Source organism: Manis pentadactyla, chromosome 2 (genome assembly GCF_030020395.1).
Source record: "Manis pentadactyla isolate mManPen7 chromosome 2, mManPen7.hap1, whole genome shotgun sequence".
In the NCBI taxonomy this organism is placed as follows: domain Eukaryota; kingdom Metazoa; phylum Chordata; class Mammalia; order Pholidota; family Manidae; genus Manis; species Manis pentadactyla.
The window spans coordinates 199505753-199530181 of record NC_080020.1 but is presented as its reverse complement, the minus strand read 5'-3'; positions in this window follow the sequence as shown (position 1 = coordinate 199530181).

The following is a 24429-nucleotide window of genomic DNA, read 5'->3' as shown; positions in this document are numbered from 1 at the left end:
GCCCCCTGGCTGAGAATAACCATGTTGTCTTCCTGAAAGTATGCAGAGATTAATAGGAGACATTCATACTGGATATAAGTCCAAGATGGGAGGTAAAATATTCTAAATATAGAATACTTCAGCTGGCAAGCACAACTGAGGTACATCTAAAAGTGTTTAGAAGATATTAGTTTGATTTTTCAGGGATCGAAACTGGTGGGGAGTTGAGGGACAATTGTGGGGAGTGGGATCCCCCATCACTTCGCTAGCAACTATAGACTGGTAATGAGCAATGTGCATGATGTCCTTCTTTGGTATCCTCAGTTCTTGTGGGAACCACATCTTCACAGAGATCCCCAGAGGCCACCAGTCCAGCCCTCTGCCCCTGAGTATCAGCACACCTAAATAACTGAGAACATGAGGTGAAGACCAATTCTGGGGGAAATCGGTACCTATATTCTTTTTGTGCTTTTTATGTTTTGTGTGATTCTCAGTGGAGGAGGGAAAAATGAGTAGAGGAAGCTTCCATTTCATATTATATATATATACTTATTAGAGCATTCTTCTTATTTTTGTTCTCTATACCATTTCCAGGTCATTTTTATCCATGGGCACCTGGATACAGTCCTAAGGCCATGTTTTCTTTTCAACAATTACGTGTAAAACATATTTCTTTAACTACAAAAGTAAAATTAATCTTTTCTAGATTGAATATCTAAATTGTGTCCTACTTTTTGTCATTGTTCATTTATCATTCATAAAAATAACATATTTGAAAATAATTTGCAAACTAAATTTTGCCCCATCCCCAGATTCCTGGGTAAGCATCATCTTGCCAGTATACAACTATGAATTATGACTTAGATGCATTACTGTTAGTCGAGTAATTTTCAAAGAAAAAATTTTAAACTATAAAAAGCATTTTGTGAAAAATGTTTCATATCCAAAACACACCACATATTTAATATAGGTGTGAGTGCATTTTATCATGTTAGATATGATGGGGGGAGCTCCAAATTAAGATTAGCATTGTCCATGATGGTTCTAGGATGACCCAAGACAAATATTTCTTAGTTCCCATGAAAGGCATTTGCTGTGTGTGTTTAAAATATATGTATATTATATATGTGTGTGTGTGTGTGTGTATATATATATATACACACACACATATATATATAAAAAATAAAATTTACCATTTAACCATCCCATTTACTTTAAAAATAAACACAATATTGATTTATACAGCCTTTATCATTCTTTTGGGCACTTGATCATTCCCGCTCTGGATTGCTCCTTACCTGACTTGAGTGTTTCTAATCTTTTCTCCAAGATGGCCACCTTCTTGAGGCAGAGAGTAAGTAGCTTCTCTTGTGATGTAGAGGGTTAAGAACAGAGCTGAATATTTAATTGGAAGTCAATAAATACTTACCTAATGAGTGAATGAATATGTGGATAAATGACAGAAATCTTGATGAGACACTTGATCCAGAGCTGTCTAGTGCCGTACTGGTTTTCAAACTATTTTGTATGAGGAAAACCAATATACCTAATTGATTACAAAAGAGGTACTCTGGGTGATCTGGGGTAAAGGAAATGAAGGCTACTGCCCCCCACCTCCAAGTTTCTGGAAGCCTCCTTTACCCACTCCAGACTGAATCTCTTACAGAGTCAAAGGCTCCTGAAAAATACATATGACTCTTCCTGACTAGAGGGCATTTCTGCTTGTCTAACTTCCATCCATGTCCTTATAATAAAGAGTTGACTACAAGTGATAACCCTTTTCCCAGGACAAACAATTCTTATCCATCTACCTTTCCCTTGGCACTCACCCTAAAACTATTAATGGACATGGTGTGTCCTCCAACTTCTTCCTTGGTTCTCAGTATCTGTTCGTATCCTGGAACCCATACAAATGCACAAAGACTGAAAAGCCCATGACTTGAAATCAAACGGTTTGGAGCCAGTCCTAGCTCAGACACCAGCTGTGTGGCCTTGGACAAGTTACTGAACTCCTCTGACTCTTAAGTTTCCTCAGCAAAGTGGAGTTGATAATACAGAATTTACAAGGTATGGATTAAATGAGATAATGTACTTGAAAACAGCACACAGTGCTCAATCATGTTTGTACGTTTGAACTGTTATTGTTTCTTGTCTTGGTTCTCCTGCTTCCCTCTGTCACTTACAGTTATCCATGATTCTTGATAAGCAAGCTATTAGTCACTGGTCGTTTCATTAACTGCTATATGTAGTTTTGTTGTTGTTTTTTTTGTAGTAAAACACTTTTTTTTTTGGTATCATTAATCTACAATTACTTGAAGAACATTATGTTTACTAGGCTCCCCCCTTCACCAAGTCCCCCCCACATACCCCTTCACAGTCACTGTCCATCAGCACTGTAGTAAGATGCTGTAAAATCACTACTTGTCTTCTCTGCGTTGCACAGCCCTCCCCATACCCCACACGCACTATACATGCTAATCGTAATGCCCCCTTTCTTTTGCTGTATGTAGTTTTTAAACATTTTTATATTTGACCATAAATTTGTTGCCTCCTTACAGATAGAAATGGGGTAGTATTTAGATTTGTGCTATTTTCTACAGAGCTCCTTGTGAACAGCTGTAAGGTAGACGTGTCTGACTAGCAGCATTTTACCCTTGCATTGCCGGGTCACTCTCAGCAGAGTCCTCCCTTTCTTCTCTGTGTCAGAAGTGACATAATGGCAGATATGCAAGAGCTCCCTGGAGAACAATGAAGGACTTCACAGAGCTCAATTTGAGAGAATACACATGAGTTGTTCGAGTGATATTCCTGTGACACTTGCAAGTGGGAAATGACACTGGGCAAAGTGAGGGAACTGGACACTGCATAAAGTGAGGGAAGCTTGAGGGGAGAGAAACTTGCTTCCAAAAGGAACAAAACAAAAATGCCTCCAGCCAGGCAGGACTGGACAGGGGAGGCTGTAGATGGGATGTGCTAGGTTAATTAACCATCTACCCTCTATGGCTGCCGTCAATCCCTTGGCCACCACTGTAAGTGACTGCTCTGAACTCCCAGAACAAGATTTATTTACTGAAACTTTCTTTTCTTTTCTTATTCCTTGTTACTTATTTTATTTATTTTCATTTTTTATTTGGGGGTGGAGTTAGTGAGTGCCTCCATCCTTGAACTCTCTAGTAGCTTTCTAGCAATCATTAATTCTTTCTTCATTCAGCAAGTATACATTCAGTGACTAATGAATAAAGTAGACAAATCTTCATTCACCTAAATAGTCAACCTCAAGGGTGACAACTGATCCCTTGAAGGTCAGCTTAGAGGGAAACTCTTTTCTTCTACTTTTGACAGTATTCATTTTCTTCTCCTTCAGATGCAATAGGGAATAATTCAATTCCAAAATCCAAATCAATTCAATTCAATTCAATCCAAATTCCAAATTTAATTACAAAACTTTTGTGAGGGTATCTAGTTAGACAGAACCTAACTCAAATCCAGAACCTTGCTAGAAGAAAATTTCAGAAATGTAATTTTCATCTTTCCAATCTCTCCAACTACAAAGAGAAAAGAACATGTTGTAAGCCAATACAGAATACCTGGCATATGAGTGAAATCAGATTTCATGGAGAAGATGGACTTTGAAATAGGCCTTGAAAATGTGTAGTATTTGTTTTTTGTTTTTTGTTTTTTGTTTTTTGAGAGGGCATCTCTCATATTTATTGATCAAATGGTTGTTAACAACAATAAAATTCTGTATAGGGGAGTCAATGCTCAATGCACAATCATTAATCCACCCCCAGCCTAATTCTCACCAGTCTCCAATCTTCTGAAACATAACAAACAAGTTCTTACATGGTGGACAAATTCTTACATAGTGAATAAGTTCTTACATGGTGAACAGTGCAAGGGCAGTCATCACAGAAACTTTCGGTTTTGATCAGTCATTATGAACTATAAACAATCAGGTCAAATATGAATATTCGTTTGGTTTTTATACTTGATTTATATGTGAATCCCACATTTCTCCCTTATTATTATTATTATTATTTTTTTTTTTTTTAAATAAAATGCTGAAGTGGTAAGTAGATGCAAGATAGAGGTAGAAAACATAGTTTAGTGCTGTAAGGGGGCAAATGTAGATGATCAGGTGTGTGCCTGTAGACTAAGTGTTAATCCAAGCTAGACAAGGGCAATAAAACATCCACGGATGCAGAAGATTTCTCTCAAAACAGGGGGGGTGAGGTTCTAAGCCTCACCTCTGTTGATCCCCAATTTCTCACCTGATGGCCCCCCTGCGACTGTGCCTGTCTTAGGTTGTTCCTCCCTTGAGGAATCTTACCCGTCTCTGGCTAACCAGTCATCTTCCGGGGCCATACAGGGAAATGTAAAATTGGTAAGTGAGAGAGAGGCAATATTGTTTGAAAAGGTTAGCTTTTTACTTTTTTGCAGATTTATGCCCTGTGGCTTCTATGCCCAGTATTTGTCTTGAGGTATCTTTACCACTTGGAAGAATTATGATACTCAGTAAATTTGATATGAGGCACGAATTCTATTTAAGGGTTGTAATTAGGAAGGAAGAAGAAAAGCTATAGAAGTAGCAGACGGAAGAAAACATGGGAAGATTGATTATTTCTTTGACATATCTTCTTGTAGAGTAACTTCAGCATGTATAGGTTTTAAACTACTAATTAAATTGCGTACACATATTAACATAATAGGAATACAGTTACATAACCAAAGCATATCTGTAATTACCAGCCATCTCCTGTGAAACCAAGAAAACCAGTTAGGCATCCTAAGCATTTGTGAAAACTTATCTATGATATGGTGGATATTGTCCAACTGAACTTGAACAGTCTGAGAGAAATCAGACAAATTAAAACAACCCATTCCTGGGAACTGTTCACATCCCATATGTTCTTTTAACAGTAGATAGTCTGTAGTTGTAAGATTTTGGAGCGCTACAACTTGCACTTCTCCTAATTCTTGGTTGAGTTCCAACAGTATAGATCCAGTCAAATTTGTTGTTTTACTGTATGCACAGGCCAGCTTAGATATCTCCTTCTTCATTCCAATGGCAAGTCCAGGAACCGGTGGGATGAATGCAGCTAGAACTGCAGCATCGCCTAGATCTTTGTTGAGGTTTTTTGATGAACATCTTCTGGTGTGACTCTTCCAGAGAGTGCTGATGTTGGAAGTTCTTCTTCATATCGTATCTTAGTTCATTTTCTGGGTAGCCAAATTAGGCTTTGATCCTCTGTAAAAACACAAACAGACCCTTTGCCTACACTTTGATATGCCTTTTATACCATTGTGTAGATCTCATTGGAGGTCACCAAACAGGAACTGCTTTTTTTTTTTTAAGAGAAAGGAATATTATGAGAAAAGTGTACCTCCATAGCCGATCATCTGACACCCTTTAAGTGATCAAAATTAAGGATATTTAAAGCATGCATTAATCGTTGATTTACAGTTAGTTTTATCCTATCAGGGAGTAATCCCCCTTCACTTTCTTTCTTTCTTTCTTTCTTTTTTTTTGTTATCTTTAATCTACACTTACAAGAAGAATATTATGTTTACTAGGCTCTCCCCTATACCAGGTCCCCCCTATAAGCCCCTTTACAGTCACTATCCATCAGCATAGCAAAATGTTGTAGAATCACTACTTGTCTTCTCTGTGTTGTACAGCCCTCCCCTTTCTCCCACCCCCCATGCATGCTAATCTTAATACCCCTCTTCTTCTTCCCCCCTTATCCCTCCCTACCCACCCATCCTCCCCAGTCCCTTTCCCTTTGGTACCTGTTAGTCCATTCTTGGGTTCTGTGATTCCGCTGCTGTTTTGTTCCTTGAGTTTTTCCTTTGTTCTTATACTCCACAGATGAGTGAAATCATTTGGTATTTTTCTTTCTCTGCTTGGCTTATTTCACTGAGCATAATACCCTCCAGGTCCATCCATGTTGCTGCAAATGGTAGGATTTGCCCTCTTCTTATGGCTGAGTAGTATTCCATTGTGTATATGTACCACATCTTCTTTATACATTCATCTACCGATGGACATTTAGGTTGCTTCCATTTCTTGGCTATTGTAAATAGTGCTGCGATAAACATAGGGGTGCATCTGTCTTTCTCAAACTTGATTGCTGCGTTCTTAGGGTAAATTCCTAGGAGTGGAATTCCTGGGTCAAATGGTAAGTCTGTTTTGAGCATTTTGATGAACCTCCATACTGCTTTCCACAATGGTTGAACTAATTTACATTCCCACCAGCAGTGTAGGAGGGTTCCCCTTTCTCTACAGCCTCGCCAACATTTGTTGTTGTTTGTCTTTTGGATGGCAGCCATCCTTACTGGTGTGAGATGATACCTCATTGTAGTTTTAATTTGTATTTCTCTGATAATTAGTGATGTGGAGCATCTTTTCATGTGTCTGTTGGCCATCTGTATTTCATTTTTGGAGAACTGTTCAGTTCCTCTGCCCATTTTTTAATTGGATTATTTGATTTTTGTTTGTTGAGGCGTGTGAGCTCTTTATATATTTTGGACGTCAAGCCTTTATCGGATCTGTCATTTACAAATATATTCTCCCATACTGTAGGGTTCCTTTTTGTTCTATTGATGGTGTCTTTTGCTGTACAGAAGCTTTTCAGCTTAATATAGTCCCACTTGTTCATTTTTGCTGTTGTTTTCCTTGCCCGGAGAGATATGTTCAAGAAGAGGTCACTCATGTTTATGTCTAAGAGGTTTTTGCCTATGTTTTTTTCCATGAGTTTAATGGTTTCATGACTTGCATTCAGGTCTTTGATCCATTTTGAATTTACTTTTGTATATGGGGTTAGACGATGGTCCAGTTTCATTCTCCTACATGTAGCTGTCCAGTTTTGCCAGCACCATCTGTTGAAGAGGCTGTCATTTCTCCATTGTATGTCCGTGGCTCCTTTATCAAATATTAATTGACCATATATGTTTGGGTTAATGTCTGGAGTCTCTAGTCTGTTCCACTGGTCTGTGGCTCTGTTCTTGTGCCAGTACCAAATTGTCTTGATTACTATGGCTTTATAGTAGAGCTTGAAGTTGGGGAGTGAGATCCCCCCTACTTTATTCTTCTTTCTCAGGATTGCTTTGGCAATTCGGGGTCTTTGGTGTTTCCATATGAATTTTTGAATTATTTGTTCCAGTTCATTGAAGAATGTTGCTGGTAATTTGATAGGGATTGCATCAAATCTGTATATTGCTTTGGGCAGGATGGTCATTTTGATGATACTGATTCTTCCTAGCCACGAGCATGGGATGAGTTTCCATTTGTTAGTGTCCCCTTTAATTTCTCTTAAGAGTGACTTGTAGTCTTCAGAGTATAGGTCATTCACTTCTTTGGTTAGATTTATTCCTAGGTATTTTATTCTTTTTGATGCAATTGTGAATGGAATTGCTTTCTTGATTTCTCTTTCTATTGGTTCATTGTTAGTGTATAGGAAAGCTACAGATTTCTGTGTGTTAATTTTGTATCCTGCATTCTTGCTGTATTCCGATATCAGTTCTAGTAGTTCTGGGGTGGAGTCTTTAGGGTTTTTTATGTACAGTATCATGTCATCTGCAAATAGTGACAGTTTAACTTCTTCTTTACCAATCTGGATTCCTTGTATTTCTTTGTTTTGTCTGATTGCCGTGGCTAGGACCTCCAGTACTATGTTAAATAGCAGTGGGGAGAGTGGGCATCCCTGTCTAGTTCCCGATCTCAGAGGAAAAGCTTTCAGCTTCTCACTGTTCATTATAATGTTGGCTGTGGGTTTATGATATATGGCCTTTATTATGTTGAGGTACCTGCCCTCTATTCCCATTTTGCTGAGAGTTTTTATCATGAATGGATGTTGAATTTTGTCAAATGCTTTTTCAGCATCTATGGAGATGATCATGTGGTTTTTGTCTTTCTTTTTGTTGATGTGGTGGATGATGTTGATGGATTTTCGAATGTTGTACCATCCTTGCATCCCTGGGATGAATCCCACTTGGTCATGGTGTATGATCCTTTTGATATACTTTTGAATTCGGTTTGCTAATATTTTATTAAGTATTTTTGCATCTACATTCATCAGGGATATTGGTCTGTAATTTTCTTTTTTGGTGGGGTCTTTGCCTGGTTTTGGTATTAGGGTGATGTTGACTTCATAGAATGAGTTTGGGAGTATTCCTTCCTCTTCTATTTTTTGGAAAACTTTAAGGAGAATGGGTATTATGTCTTCTCTGTGTGTCTGATAAAATTCTGAAGTAAATCCGTCCCGCCCGGGTGCTTTGTTCTTGGGTAGTTTTTTGATTACTATTTCAATTTCTTTGCTCGTAATTGGTTTGTTTAACTTTTGTGTTTCTTCCTTGGTCAGTCTTGGAAGGTTGTATTTTTCTAGGAAGTTGTCCATTTCTTCTAGGTTTTCCAGCTTGTTGGCGTATAAGTTTGCATAGTAGTCTTTAATAATTCTTTGTATTTCTGTGGAGTCTGTCGTGATTTTTCCGTTCTCATTTCTGATTCTGTTGATTTGTGTTGATTCTCTTTTTCTCTTAATAAGTTCGGCTAGAGGCTTATCTATTTTGTTTATTTTCTCAAAGAACCAGCTCTTGGTTTCATTGATTTTTGCTATTGTTTTGTTCTTCTCAATTTTGTTTATTTCTTCTCTGATCTTTATTATGTCCCTCCTTCTGCTGACTTTAGGCCTCATTTGTTCTTCTTTTTCCAGTTTCGATAATTGTGATATTAGACTATTCATTTGGGATTGTTCTTCCTTCTTCAAGTGTGCCTCGATCGCTATATACTTTCCTCTTAAGACTGCTTTGGCTGCGTCCCACAGAAGTTGGGGCTTTGTGTTGTTGTTGTCATTTGTTTCCATATATTCATTGATCTCTATTTTAATTTGTTCATTGATCCATTGATTATTTAGGAGCATGTTGTTAAGCCTCCATGTGTTTGTGAGCCTTTTTGTTTTCTTTGTAGAATTTATTTCTACTTTTATACCTTTGTGGTCTGAAAAATTGGTTGGTAGAATTTCAATATTTTGGATTTTGCTGAGGCTCTTTTTGTGGGCTAGTATGTGGTCTATTCTGGAGAATGTTCCATGTGCACTTGAGAAGAATGTATATTCTTTTGCTTTTGGATGTAGAGTTCTATAGATGTCTATTAGGTCCATCTGCTCTCCTGTGTTGTTCAGTGCTTCCGTGTCCTTACTTATTTTCTGCCCAGTGGATCTATCCTTTGGGGTGAGTGGTGTGTTGAAGTCTCCTAAAATGAATGCATTGCAGTCTATTTCCCCCTTTAGTTCTGTTAGTATTTGTTTCACATATGCTGGTGCTCCTGTGTTGGGTGCATATATATTTAGAATGGTTATATCCTCTTGTTGGACTGAGCCCTTTATCATTATGTAGTGTCCTTCTTTATCTCTTGTTACTTTCTTCTTTTGAAGTCTATTCTGTCTGATATTAGTACTGCAACCCCTGCTTTCTTCTCGCTGTTGTTTGCCTGAAATATGTTTTTCCATCCCTCGACTTTTAGTCTGTACATGTCTTTGGGTTTGAGGTGAGTTTCTTGTAAGCAGCATATAGATGGGTCTTGCTTTTTTATCCATTCTATTACTCTGTGTCTCTTGATTGGTGCTTTCAGTCCATTTACATTTAGGGTGACTATTGAAAGATATGTACTTATTGCCATTGCAGGCTTTAAATTCGTGGTTACCAAAGGTTCAAGGTTAGCCTCTTTAGTATCTTACTGCCTAACTTAGCTCGCTTATTGAGCTGTTATATACACTGTCTGGAGAGTCTTTTCTTCTCTCCCTTCTTATTCCTCCTCCTCCATTCTTCATATGTTGGGTGTTTTGTTCTGTGCTCTTTCTAGGAGTGCTCCCATCTAGAGCAGTCCCTGTAAGATGCCCTGTAGAGGTGGTTTGTGGGAAGCAAATTCCCTCAGCTTTTGTTTGTCTGGGAATTGTTTAATCCTGCCATCATATTTAAATGATAGTCGTGCTGGGTACAGTATCCTTGGTTCAAAGCCCTTCTGTTTCATTGCATTAAATACATCATGCCATTCTCTTCTGGCCTGTAGGGTTTCTGTCAAGAAGTCTGATGTTAGCCTGATGGGTTTTCCTTTATAGGTGACCTTTTTCTCTCTAGCTGCCTTTAAAACTCTTTCCTTGTCCTTGATCTTTGCCATTTTAATTATTATGTGTCTTGGTGTTGTCCTCCTTGGATCCTTTCTGTTGGGGGTTCTGTGTATTTCCATGGTCTGTTCGATTATTTCCTCCCCCAGTTTGGGGAAGTTTTCAGCAATTATTTCTTCCAAGATACTTTCTGTCCCTTTTCGTCTCTCTTCTTCTTCTGGTACCCCTATAATATGGATATTGTTCCTTTTGGATTGGTCACACAGTTCTCTTAACATTGTTTCATTCCTGGAGATCCTTTTATCTCTCTCTATGTCAGCTTCTATGCGTTCCTGTTCTCTGGTTTCAATTGCATCAATGGCCTCTTGCATCTTATCCATTCTGCTTATAAATCCTTCCAGAGTTTGTTTCATTTCTGTGATCTCCTTTCTGGCATCTGTGATCTCCCTCCGGACTTCATCCCATTTCTCTTGCTTATTTCTCTGCATCTCTGTCAGCATGTTTATGATTTTTATTTTGAATACTTTGTCAGGAAGACTGGTTAGGTCTGTCTCCTTCTCTGGTGTCTCTGTGATCTTGGTTTGCCTGTAATTTTGTCTTTTCATGGTGATAGGAATAGTTTGCAGTGCTGGGACTAGTGACGGCTGGAAGAACTTCCCTTCTTGTTGGTTTGTGGCCCTCCTCTCCTGGGAGAACAGCGACCTCTAGTGGCTTGTGCTTGGTAGGTGCTCGCAGACAGGGCTTCTGCTTCCTGCCCGGCTGCTATGGAGTTTATCTCCGCTGTTGCTGTGGGCGTGGCCTGGCTCGGGCAGCTGCTCCAAAATGGTGGAGTCGCGTTGGAGGGGGAGCGGCTTGGAGGCTATTTATTTCCTTAAGGGGCCTCCCTGCTCCCTGTAGCCCAGGGGTTAGGGTGCCCAGAGATCCCCGGATTCCCTACCTCTGGATTAAGTGTCCTGCCCTGCCCCTTTAAGACTACCAGAAAGCACCCGCCAAAACAAAACAACGACCACAAAAAAAAAAAAAAAAAAAAAGGCCACTCGTTTTTCTTTATTCTCTGGCACCAGCCTCAGGCACCCGCTCACCGGTCTTGCTGCCCTGTTTCCCTAGCATTGGGGTCACTGTCCCTTTAAGACTTCCAAAAAGCACTCACCACAACAAAACAACAACAACAACAACAACAAAAAAGATGGCCGCTCGCTTTTCTTTTGTCCTCCGGTGCCGGCCTTGGATACCCGCTCACCGTTCTTGCTGCCCTGTTTCCATGGTAACCAGGGCCCCACACATGCACTGTGTCTGCGCTCTGGCCCGGATGGCTGGGGCTGGGTGTTCAGCAGTCCTGGGCTCCGTCTCCCTCCCGCTCTGCCTCCTCTCCTCCCGCAGGGAGCTGGGGGGATGGGCGCTCGGCTCCCGCCGGGCCGGGGCTTGTATCTTACCCCTTTTGTGAGGCGCTGGGTTCTCGCAGGTGTGGATGTGGTCTGGATATTGTCCTGTTTCCTCTGGTCTTTATTCTAGGAAGAGTTGTCTTTGTTATATTTTCATAGATATATGTGGTTTTGGGAGGAGATTTCTGCTTCTCTACTCATGCCGCCATCTTGGATCCGCCCCTCCTAGTATTTGTTTTAAGAGAAAAACTTTTAGGGAAGAGGATTTCTGTTTGGTGAACAGAAAAAGTGAGCAAGGGATAATAAGACTACTGTATCTTGACTGGACTAGGAGGGAAAAGTGGGTAGGAACTTGGAAGGCTCTTTAGAGAAGACTGAATTTGATCCTAGAGATAGAGGAGTGGAAGGGACATTCGAGGTCATTAGATAAGGAAGGGAGTTTGATGAAGTTGATACTACCATTCCTATTATCATAATCAATAGATACCAGCTAAAGGGTGATCTCTTTAACTTTTCTCTAGTTCTTAAAACCTACCAGTAGACTACCATTATGCTAATCACTGATATTATTTTGCTGGTTTAATATTTTCAGAATTAGTATGCAATTCCAGGATGCAGAGAAATGTTTTAAAAAGCTGGAGGGAAATTTCTTCCACCTAAATAGTCAGCCTCAAGGGTGACAACTGATCCCTTGAAGGTCAGCTTAGAGGGAAACTCTTTTCTTCTACTTTTGACAGTATTCATTTTCTTCTCCTTCAGATGCAATAAGGAATAATTCAATTCCAGTTCTATACTTAGCCAAACTATCAGTCAAGCATAAGTGCAGAATAATGACATTTTCATTCATATAAGAGCTCAAAATAGTCATCTCCCCCTTAACTAACATACCTTTTTATTGAGTCTTCTGAAGGAATAAACCAAGAAAGGGGAAGACATTGGATGCCAGAAACAAGGAATCCAATACAAGAGTAAAGCTGAAGGACTCACCAAGACAATCATAAAAAAGATCTCCAGACAATAACTGCACAATAGCCTAGGGAATACCCAGTCCAGATGGAAGCAGAAGGATAGAGAGCTGTAAGGTGGAAGTCTCTAAAGAAAAAATAAAGTTAATAAAATCCTTAATATTTTAAACATATCTAGAGAAGATTTATAATATTTAGGGATGAATAAATGATAAGTATATAACAAACTAAGGAAAAGAGACAGAATTATTAATTCTACTGAAAACAAGAGAAGTTAGTGAAATACAGTTAGTGCAAGAAAGGAAATACAGTCATAGAATACCTTCATAGAAAATAATTATTTTCATAATCATAGTAATGTAAATAGTAGGCATTGACCCTATCAGAAATTATGATATAAGTGTTGTCAGTATGGGAGCAGAGAAAGTGTTAGTGGGGAGGGGGCAAGTGAGAGGAGGATGGGGAGGGGGGCCCAAACCTCATCTTCCTTAGTAGGAAGTTAGTGGACAGTGTCTAAATTGGAAAATGTAGAAATACCAGCATAATCATGTTATTTAGATATATGGAACTAAACAGTAGAAGAAGCTGCTGAAAGATTGGAAACTGTGGCCTTTGAAGAATGTGAAAAGGGAGTTGGGAATAAGCCTTAAAGAATTACATTTTTCCCCTTTTAAACTATGTATGTGTATAACTTCGATAAAAAATACTGTTCTATAAGGGTTTCCAGTAAATGCTCAAGCTTAGTTCTCTGATCACAGTGTTCCTGTCACAAAATCCCCTCAGTCTCAAACCCTTCTATGCACTGGCTACCAGCTGACCATTTGTATCAAACCACAGACTCCCACTGGCAATGAATTCAATGTTTGTTGCAAAAGCAGAAGCTTTGGGAACTGATTAAAATATTACTATTACAAATGGCCTCAGCTTGTCCTGTGCAGCGAAGGGAAGGCAAAAATGGTATGGAGGAAGGCCACAGCTGTAGCAGGTCTTTTAAAGAGATGCTGAGGCCATGGTATGCTTTAGCCAGGGACAAATCAACTTAAAAACATTACAAATGTTGGAGGAACAAAGATGAAACACAGTCTAAAAATTGGTTTTGTCTATGGCTTGATATTATGTATTCTATCCCTTGGGGGGGGTTACAAAAGTAATGGGCAATTGCTCAAGGAAACCATTAAAGAGAGCTGCTTCTGAGTGAAAAATCAGAAAAACACTATAATATTTTCAGACCTTTCCCTGGCTGTGTTCTGTCTCATCACACTTCCCTTGGGCTGCCTGGCTTTTGGAAGAAGGGGAGATAATAATTTGTGTTCAGGAGGGAGGAAAAGCCATTTGTTCAATATCAGAAATTTAGAAAGTGTTTCATTTTCTTAGCTCCCAGTTACTAATGTATTAAATTCTCTGAAAAATTCTCTTCATTTTCTGTGATTTTTTTTCTTTCGAAGCAGCATAAAGCACCAGTAGAAGGCAAAGACATTTCCTTGTCTGAATTACTGCCACCGTGAAATAGATTGAAAAAAAATATATCATTTTATATCAACCAGTAGCATCCCAGTCCGCAGAGGGGTGTCTCCTAAAGCTATCAAGATAGTATCAGAGTATTAATCATTTCTGGAACAGTGAGAGCCCTAACCCCAGCCAGCACCCACAAAGCCTGCAACCCCAGGGCCAGCTGCAGCCGCCCATGGCAGACGCCTGCTCAGGATTCAATCTTCAAGCTCTGTGACAGGGAGCACGTGCTGGCTGGCTCCTGCTATGTGGCTAAAGGGCTGTTGCAAGGCTCTGTGGCTGAGTGGGCCCTGACCTCCCAAACCCGGGCAATCACAAAGCCGTGGTCATTGCTGTCCAGAGGGCTAGGAGTGGTGAGAGGAGGCCACATGGGATTGCTGTGGACACCCCCACATACCAGTGCGCACTTACTTTATGTCAGCAAATACTCCTCATTGTGGACACATAATTAATGCAGGCTGGCCCCGTGTGAAGCTATACAACATAGTGGTTAGAGGCACAGCTTTAGAATGAAACTGGGTTCATATTCAGCTATCAGTTACTTAACTTCTTTAAACCTCTGTTTTCTAATCAGTAGAATAGGGGTAATAATAGTACCCACCTCACAGAGTTTTATAAGGATTCAGTGAAGCCATATGATAGAGCTCTAGCCCAGTGCCTTGCATATAATAATAATAAAAAAATTCCACTGGTGGTAGCTATCATTATCAATAATAAAAAATGGAAATTTACAAATGGGTACATTGAGTCAGCACTTAATAAATGTATGTATTGATGGTGACAACCAAGAAATTCTTCCTTTTACAAGAAAAAGTCTTCCCAAAACCTTCTGTGGGTAGGGGACTCCTGGCATATTTAAGTATCTATTTTCAGGTCACTAAGTATCTGACAAATGGTTGGAGCTGTGAGGTACAGAGAGGTTTCATAAGAAATTCGATAGACTGACTCTGAGAAGATAAGGTGTAGCTTGATGGAGAGGTGGGATTTGCTTTATAAAAGTTCCCTTGGCTCCCTTCCTGCCAGGAAGCACAGTGAGAGGAACCAGAGGAATACAACTGATTATCTGTGCTCTATCTGAAGGCAACTTGTTCCTGTAAATAAATTTGACAGCAAAAAGGTATACTAATGGGTCCCTTATGCAGCTTTGGTAAATCCTGCCTTTATTGTGAGGTGGGAGCCCTTCCTGGGTTGGGGGCCTACCTTCAGCCCTAGCCCCAAATCAGAAATGGTCCAAACAGCTGGGCATCTAACTAGACTGTCTCTTTCCCCTGAAGGAAGGCCCTCTGCACCCCATTGCTTGCCTCACACCAGCCCCAGGGAAGATTCTAGGAGGACCCACAATTCCTCCAGAGCTCATGCTGTAGTTCCCTGGGACAATACCCTCTTGCCTAGCTATGGCATGGTGTGTGGGCAGGGCCCAGGGGCCAGTGGTGGAGGGTGAGATTTTCTTTTGGTGCCAGCCAACAAAATGGACTCTAATGAGCCTGGCAGGCTCTGGGGAAGGAGGTAGTTATTTGCTAACGTGCCATGTTGGTGTACTTCCTGACCAAGCCTTTCTCATCTGGTGTAGTCATTGGACCCCAATACCCCACACTCTGTAGGGTGGGTTTTATTGTCCACATTTCACAGAGGAGGAGGTTAGGGGTATATGATGATGTGATGGAAGGTGACACAAAGTTAGTCAAGGTTGTACCATCTCTTGGCCATTTGCCCACAGATTTTTTTTCCATTTCATGGGACCTAGATATAAAACTAGCCCTTTTCCCATCAAAGGCACCTCTGGCAAGTCTAGGCTGAGACTGCAGAAAGAATTCACATATAGTTCCTGCCATCATGAAGTTTATAATCCACCAGATAAAACAGAACATGAATGTACCAAAGGAAGCTGATAATTATTCCTCAGCAAATAATATCAGGTCCTCAGAGGAAGGGTGTATGTGTTTGACTAGGGATACAGCATGAGCCACTGTCTGCCCATGGGAGCTTATGTTCTAGATTAAGATAAGTGAGGAAAGATGGTCAGGCTGTGGGCATGACAGGAGCCCAGCTGGGGCTTGCATGGGGTCCTTGCAAGCATCAGGCTTCAGGAAGCAGAGCAGTTTGAACTGGGCTTTGCAGAACAGCTGAGTGAAAAGAAGCTTCCAGGGGTTTCCAGATGGGGAGAAGTGCATGTAATTCTTTTCAGCAGCCAGTGAGCAGTAGGTCACCCTTCCAGGACTGGAGGTTCCCCTGAGGAAAAAGTGTGTGATGAGTGAAGACTAGCATTGAGATCACACTGCAGAGGATCTGCAGGGCAGGCTTGAGGTGTGATTGTCCGTCTTGCAGGCGGCGAGGGGATTTTGAAATTTCCCAAGAAGGTCATAAGTGCAGTGCTCAGCAGGTGATGGGGGGAGGGAGTGCAGGTAACAGAACAGTCAGGTGGGACCTGAGCTGAGGAAAAGGAGGGCACGGATGGAGAGGTGAGTTTACTCTTATGAAGAGCAGAGCTCTAAGGTCAGGTGGACCTGGATGGCAGCCCTGGGTGTGGTGCTGGGCAAGTTGCTTTACCTCTCTGGACCTCAATGATGGCACTCCAAAGTGTGGACAGTATAAACAACAGAGGTGCATGGCTCCTACTGGGAAATTTATATGGGATAAGAGAGCTTGGGGCAGCGCCTGGCATATAGGAGCTCTGATAATGACAACTACTCCCACTACTCTTCCTATTATTTGTGTTAGCATGGGGCAAGGGACAGGGAGGTACTGATGCAGGAGACGGATCTATGAACCTGAGAGTAGGTGTGGACCAAGACAGACACCAGCCTCGGGATGCTCTGTGTGGAGGCAGAGTGAGGTCAGACAGGTCACAGCCGGAGCTCCCAGGGCCACCTCTGCGGAGAAGCCCCTCTTGCCCGCTTGAGCCCTCCTCCCTTCTCTCCACCTTCCTCCAGCTTCTAGAAATCAGACTTCATTCCCAGAAGGAATGAGCAAATGGCTTCTTGGGGGGGATCTAATCCTACATGGAAAGACTCACTCTCCTATTCCATCTCCCCATGCAAGGCGGACAGTGAGGGAGGGGGACAGGTGGGCACTGGAGCCTCGGAACCAGGGCCTCTCGCCCTGCTGCGCAGGGCTCAGAGGCAGCCGGAGCGCCAGGCCGTGGGCTCTCCCTGTGAGAGTCAGTTTCAAATATGAGGTTGATTTTATTTTCCCCCGTTGCAATTAACTGAGAAAAATATTTCAAAGCCGTATAATTAAAGGCCGGCATTTTATTAGGGTTTAAAATAGTCGCTATGAAATTTGCTCCTGCCACTGGTAATTACCACGTACATCTTAATATCCCCCTGCTTGCCAGCCCCGAGATAACAGAGCTGTGTGCGCTGCGTTTGGCTCTGCAGAGAAGGTAAAATCCTTATCTTATCTCCATCTGCACACAACAACCAGCCTCTCTTCCAATTCAACCCTAATCTTCTTAGTAAATAATACTGATATTTTTCACCATAACAAAATGGAGCTGGTGCCAGATTTTCACTGATAACACCTCTCGTTTACACACCATTCTCTGTCAAAATCGGCCTGATTTTTCTTCATCTCTTTAACTTATCAAAAAAATACTTTTTACATTCGGCCATAGCAAGGTCTTTTCTACCAAATAATAATATTATAAATAAATCCTTTTGCCTACAGCTGACTCATTGAAAAGATACCCAGCCTCCTCATTTTCTTCCTGAATGGGAAATTGTTCTGCTCTTCAATTTTCCTCTAAGTTTGAGGGCCACACCGAGTGAATTGTTCCCAGGCAGATCCTGAGCCATTTTTGTATCTCACAGGGGTTCAGCTGGGTCCAAGATGTGCAAGCTTGACTTTATTTTCTTTGTCCTGGCCATGGTATTCTCTGTGTTATCCTCCCAGCCCCATGACATCCATCCACCTCCAACCCGGGCTGCCCAGGAAAGATGCAGATTTCAGGCAAATCCTTGCAGGCTCTTTCCCAGGCTGAGACGACCCCCGCCCCTCACTCACCTGCGGGAGCAGGCCTTGCCGCAGAGCCCCATGCCAAAACTGGAACCCACCAGCCTTCCCCTGTCACCCCTCAATGTGAGCCTCAGAATTCTCACACAGACAGGGAAGGCAAAATTGAGAAGTGTTCATCACACAGCAGGTATTTATTGAGCACATACTGTTTGCCCATTCTGGGCTTAGCATGGCAGGAATCCCAGAGATGAAAAAACACAGTTTCTTCTTGCCAGGAGCACATCACATATGCAGTAGGCTCTCTCCAGGCATGAAGAAAACTTCCAATATAGGAAAATTGGGATTTAAGAAATTAAGATGCTTTAGGAAAAATAGGATTGGAGCAAGGAGGTAGAGGAGGAACCCTTTTGAACATTTGTGTAATAAATAAGGTAATGCAGAAAGAAGATAGTAACAAAAACACTATCAATAACATTTTATACAGTTCAAATTAATAATAATCAGCACTACTGGGAAATTCAATTTCCATTTCCAATTTCCTTGTCCACTAAAATTTTCTGTGATTTCCCTCTCCTACAGTTTCCATAATATGCTTATAAATTTGCTTTCCTTTGTTGCAGATAATGCACACCTAAGAGGGATTTTATTTTCTATGTCTGTCCTTGTTCCAACTACCCAATGCTTTTCCATTTTATGATGCCCCAGTCTTGGGCAGCTGTCGCCTATCTCTGGGGCCTTGACTCCCTGGAATGGGGGTTCTCCCTCCCCTAAGGCCCCAGTGAATCCAGATGCTTGAAATAGCATAGGCTGGGGGTGCCTTATGGCCCCAAAATATCTAGGACTGTGGGATGTGGGCTCAGTCCATGGTGCATGACTTGTCAAAGCACGTGGTTCCAGCTCCTCTTACCCAGGTGTCTCCAGCCCTCTAGCCGAGGGGATATTATTGTTTTCCAGTTCTGTTTGCTCCTCTTATCTTCCTTGTTATAGCATTGAAAGTCCTCCCTTTTTTATTCTCATCCACTGCCTCACATGTCCCTTTTATTCCTGATTTCCAATTGCCTCATCATCCAGGAGGCAAGAGAGTACAGTTATTAAAAATCAGGATCAGTCAGACCTGGATTTTAGTCCTAGCTCTGCCACTTGCTTGCTATGTGATTTTGGGCAAGGTATTTAGCTTCTCTGAGCCTCAGTTTCTACATGTTTCATAGGATCAAGGTAGGGTATTTAATAATCTGATTTAATTATGTATGTACCCAGATCAGTAAAGGTTCAATAAATGATAGTTAATTGGAACTCAGAGAGAGATATCAGTGTGAATTCCCAGTCACTCGCTGGAAATCTATTTACAGTTGTAACATATCATGAGAGCTGATTACAGAAGGCTGGGCAGATTCTTCAAAGAGGCCTCTTGGCATTTTGGTTTGGGGACGTCTTCAGAACTCAGTGTTTCTGAACCCACTGACCTCTTGGGAACAGCATGAAGGGCAAAGACAGTTCAATAAACAACTTTGTGCTCTGGCTAATAATACTAAAGACAAAAGGTGTGCAAAATTAATTTTTTGAAGAAAAATGCTTCCTGCAAAACTGGAGGAACAAAATAGCAGCAGACTCAGAGACTCCAAGAATGAACTAGTGGTTACCAAAGGGGAGGGGTGTGGGAGGGCAGGTGGGGAGGGAGGGAGAAGGGGACTGAGGGGTATTATATTTAGTACACATGGTGTGGGGGATCACAGGGAGAACAGTGTAGCACAGAGAAGGCACATAGTGGATCTGTGGCATCTTACTACACTGATGGACAGTGAAGGCATTGGGGTATGGATGGGAACTTGATAATATGGGTAAATGTAGTAACCACATTGTTTTTTCATGTGAAACCTTCATAAGAGTGTATATCAATCATACCTTAATAAAAAAAAAAAAGAAAAGAAAAATGCTTTCTGATCATGCCATGCAGTCAATTTAACCCAAATTTTGTCTAACGAGCTCTCCAAGATCTTGGGCTGCTGTTGACATGGCCCCACATAACAGGCAATTTTTGTGCAAAAACAACTAAATGGAAATGGATCTTGGTACCAGATCTGCCCCCTTCTCCATCTTTGAGGGACAGTCATCCTTGAGTTCTGCAGCCCTCTCCAGATGCTCCTGAGATTTCCCTCCTCGTCTGAGTTCCAGCCACATGATTTGAGCAGAAGATAACCCAATGTGTCAGTCATCACCTAGCAGTTGTGCTTGGACATGTAATGAGTGCTTACTGACTATGCCCTGGGCTCTGTGCCAGACTCTTCATGTATAATCTCATTTAATCTCCCCAAAACACTGTTAGGCTGGTCCCCTGCCATCACCAAGCTTGTCCCCTCCAAAGTGATCCAACCTTCCAGCAGTCCTCTGGACATCCTTCTCCATCTTCAACAGCCCTGTCATGTCCCACAGACTGGAGAAAAGTCTTAGATCTTCTTCAACCCCATCGATCTTTCCCTCCTTGACCTCTAGTCACTGCAGCATTATTTCATTGGAAGGTGTGTATTGTGCTTTTTTCCAGCAAGATCCTGAGGCACCTTGGGGCATAGATCACACCATGGACTCATAGAACATCTAGGACTACAAATAGTGTTAGACATTCCCTTCACCCATACCTTATTTTATAGATAAGGAAACAGAAGCCTGTAGAGGAGGAATGTGTTTTCTTTTGTATTCCCCATGAAGCCTGCATTGAGTGGGTACATAGTAAAATCTCAATAAATTCTAAGCCCATCTTTTTGGATTCACATTGCTCCAGCACTCACTATGAGATCTGTGATACAAACCTGTGTCTAGCACTCATTTTAATTGACTATTTCACAGTGACACAACACATAGGTACCCCACTACTATATAATGAGTTATAAGAAATACATATTTGGTCATTCAAATGACCAAATATATATGTCTTATATATATGGACATGCATATTTGGTCTTCATGCACAGTTTCTGAAAATGCTTCAGAGCCATACAGGTGAAATGGGTGTCTTGTTATGACTGGTGATTTTTGGGCCCCACCCAAGGGCAGGGGCTGGTTGCCAGGATGACCAACCATGTGATTAGACGGTTGGATCTTTCAGTCCTATGTCCAGACTTCTGGGGAGGCGAGAGGAGCTGGAGGTTGAAGAGTCAGTGACCAACGACATAGTCATGACCATGTGATGAATTCTCCATAAGAAACCAAGAGAACAGCTCTTTGGCCTCTTTCCGCAGAGCTCCCATGTTCCAGGAACCAGAGCACTTCCAGAACATGCCACCAAGCTGGGCGCCAAGCTCTGTGAGGACAGAAGCTCCTTTGTTCCAGACTTCACCCTGTCTATCTCTTCATCTGGCTGCTGATCGGCATCCTTTATCACATCCTTTAACAAACTGGTAAACCTAAGGGAGTGCTCCCCAGAGTTCTGTGAGCCGCTCTAGCAAATTAATCAAACCTGAGACAGAGGTCATTGGAACCTCCAGTCTCCAGCAGAAGCACAGGTAACAGCCTGGGACTGCGACTGCCTCTGAAGGGGGCCTTGATCTAGGACTTGAACTCTTAACCTGTGGAAACTGATACTATTTCCAGGTAGATCGTGTCGGAGTTAAGTTGAATTCTCAGTCACCCTGTTGGTGTCTGAGAACTGCTTGGTGTTGCGTGTATGGAAACCACACACATACATTGGAATGGGGTCTGGGATATTAGCAGATTAGATAAGAAAATCTAATCTGCTAATTTCCTGAATCAGATAAACTAATGTGAATTATTCATTCTGAAAAGCAGGGCTCTTTTAAATAGCTACTATATTTATGATAAGATTGGAGTTTAACACTGAATTTAAACTGAACTTTTCAGCCACATGTCAAATCACAGAGAATAAGGCCCTCTTGTGCTTCACTTGTTTTACAAACAAAATGATCTCCGGAGTAGCTGATATTCCAGCAGATCTGCCCTGAATCTGAATCATAGCTGGTTGCTGAGAGGGCTCCGTGAATGCGCAGGTAGACGCAGGTATGCAGTTCCGATATCTCTGCGTGCAGTGTGGGAGCGGGCGGGGTCAGCGCCATGCCCCATTCCGCAGGGGTGCAGTCCTGCTGCACTGCCGGGGCGTTCTCTGGAGCAGGACTGCCTCCTCAGTTCAGGGCAGGCCGACATGGTGCCCACTGCCGTCCTTGCCTCACCACTGGCCATCCTGGCCTCTCCTCCTGACATCTCCTCCCTCCCTACTCCTTCCCTCTCCCCCTCCATCCCCCTCTTGCTCTGCGGGTAAATACCTATAGGAGAAGAGAAGTACCCAAGTAAGTCACACTGTCAATAATAGGTTTGCTATTATCTGGGAGGTTCTTGAATGTTCAGATGAAATCAGGAGATAAACATTGGAAGCTCTAGCAAGCACAGATAGAGCAATTCTAAGAAAATTAATTGGAAGTAAACGGCTGATGCAGGGACATTAAGTGACTCTAGAATTCCCTTCCCAGCTCCATTATCCACCCTGGAAGAAAGCCTATTTTATTGGGTCCAGCTTGCCATGAATAGACCCTACTGTTGACCAGATTTCAGAGCCCTTGGGGTTAAGTACGAGGCCTGAGTAATGAATCTGCCTCCAGAGGCCTCCGCTACCCTCACCTGGGACTGCAACTGACCGGGCATCCTCTAAGATCGGAACCACAGAAGTTCTTAAGAGAAATTTGCCTCTTCCAGGCAGCTTTCACTGCCCAGCCCCACTTGCCCTGCACTTACCTCCTCCTTCTGTGAACCTTTATCCCTTACTTGAGTGTTTTGCACTCAGTGCCATGTTGTTCCATGATTATTTCCTACCGTTTCATGTGGTTATATTTTATTCAGTCAACTAAATCATAAGCTTAATGATAATAATAATGGCAAATGTCCATTAAGTGACCCTTATGGGTCAGACACTGTGCTTAGCACTTGGCATGTATGATCTCATTTAATCCTCAAACAACCCTGCAGGTAAGTATCATGTTCCCATTTTACAGATGAGGAAACACTACAGTTTTTATCCCTCTGCAGGACGTGGCCTGTGTAGGAAGCAGGTGGAAGTCTTCCCTTCCTTCCTACCCAGGGCTCCACGCATCACATTTACGTGGCAAGTGCCCCTAACTAGGAGCTACACCGGGTCTCCCCATCCTGGGGGCTCGGATTGTTGAGCTGCATCTTCTCCTGGACGTGTTGTGGGACACAGAGCACCCACATCTCTCTGTCCAACTCCTTGTTCACTGCCTGCTGAAAGTTCAAGAACAGTGTGGATGATAGGATGAGATGGGGGCCCAGACATGCCTGGAAAATAGTATCTGCTGACACCAAAGAAGCACTTTCTAGAATGTGAGGCTGAAAAGTGGCTGGAGTTGAGGTTTGCACCACAGCAGGGGCGGCAAGCCCAGTTTGGGGATGCTGGTTAGGGTGCCAGGACGCTGTCAAAATCAAGGGCAAAACCTCCTGAGTGCCAGCTTTCCTTACCAAGTATGGACCCACCCTACAGGTGACAGCTTTAATTGGGCCCTCGTTTATTATTATAATGAGGATCCCTTTTCTAATGTGTTTTTTTAGCCCTCATGTGGCTGAACTGTTATTTTTCTCACTTGACTTTTTTTGCCTATGAAATGTTTTGGATAAATATGCAGCTGAAATGGCTTGTTACTGACTGTGTACATTTTTAGTTGAATGAAAAGTAAAGAAAGACAGCATTTCGCATATAAAATATTCTGTTAATGTTATATAATTTGGCTGTGGAGTATCATTTTGCTTTTATGAAAGGGTTTGGTGAAACCCTCAGCAATAGCAGATGGCTAACGCACAGTAATTATCGGTTACTAAATATCACTTATATCATACTGATCTATTCATATGAATACAACCACATTAAATGTATGTATATTTTTTAAAAAGACAACATGTAATGTGAGTGCTTGAAACAACGGCAGGACTCTGGGAAAACGGAGGAAGCGTCTAAGGTGTCAGTCAGTCTAGGGACCCCGTTTGGGCGCTGCACCCCCCACCCCACCCACACTGCCCTCTGTGCTGGGTTTTCACAGGGAGCTGGGCTCTGCCCACAAACAGCTGGTCAGGGCGGGAATACTAGGAGGGATGTCGTGCAGAGGTCAGCACTTGAGCAGATGTTTTGAATTCTCTGCTCGGAAGCTGATGTTCAGGGCCAGCCACAACTGCCATTCTTGGCATAATTTCTATTTGGCTGTGAGTCAGTGGGGATGGAGAGACCCCAGATGGGACCTGAGTTGGTCCACCAATGAAACACTCTGCAGGCTCTGAATCACACGTGAGTCCTCTGCTTGATGCAAGGGCCACAGACGATTTGTATTCCCCTAAGGACTCTCCTCCAAGCTTACAGAGCTTACAGTTGCCCTGTCCTTCCCTGTCACTCTGGTCTCAGAGAATAAAGATCCTGTCCAGGTACAAGTAACTACCACATTGGGAAAACCAAACTGCTGTATACAGTAAGTGCCTAGTCACTGGTGGCAGCCACAGAGAAGGCATGTGAAAACT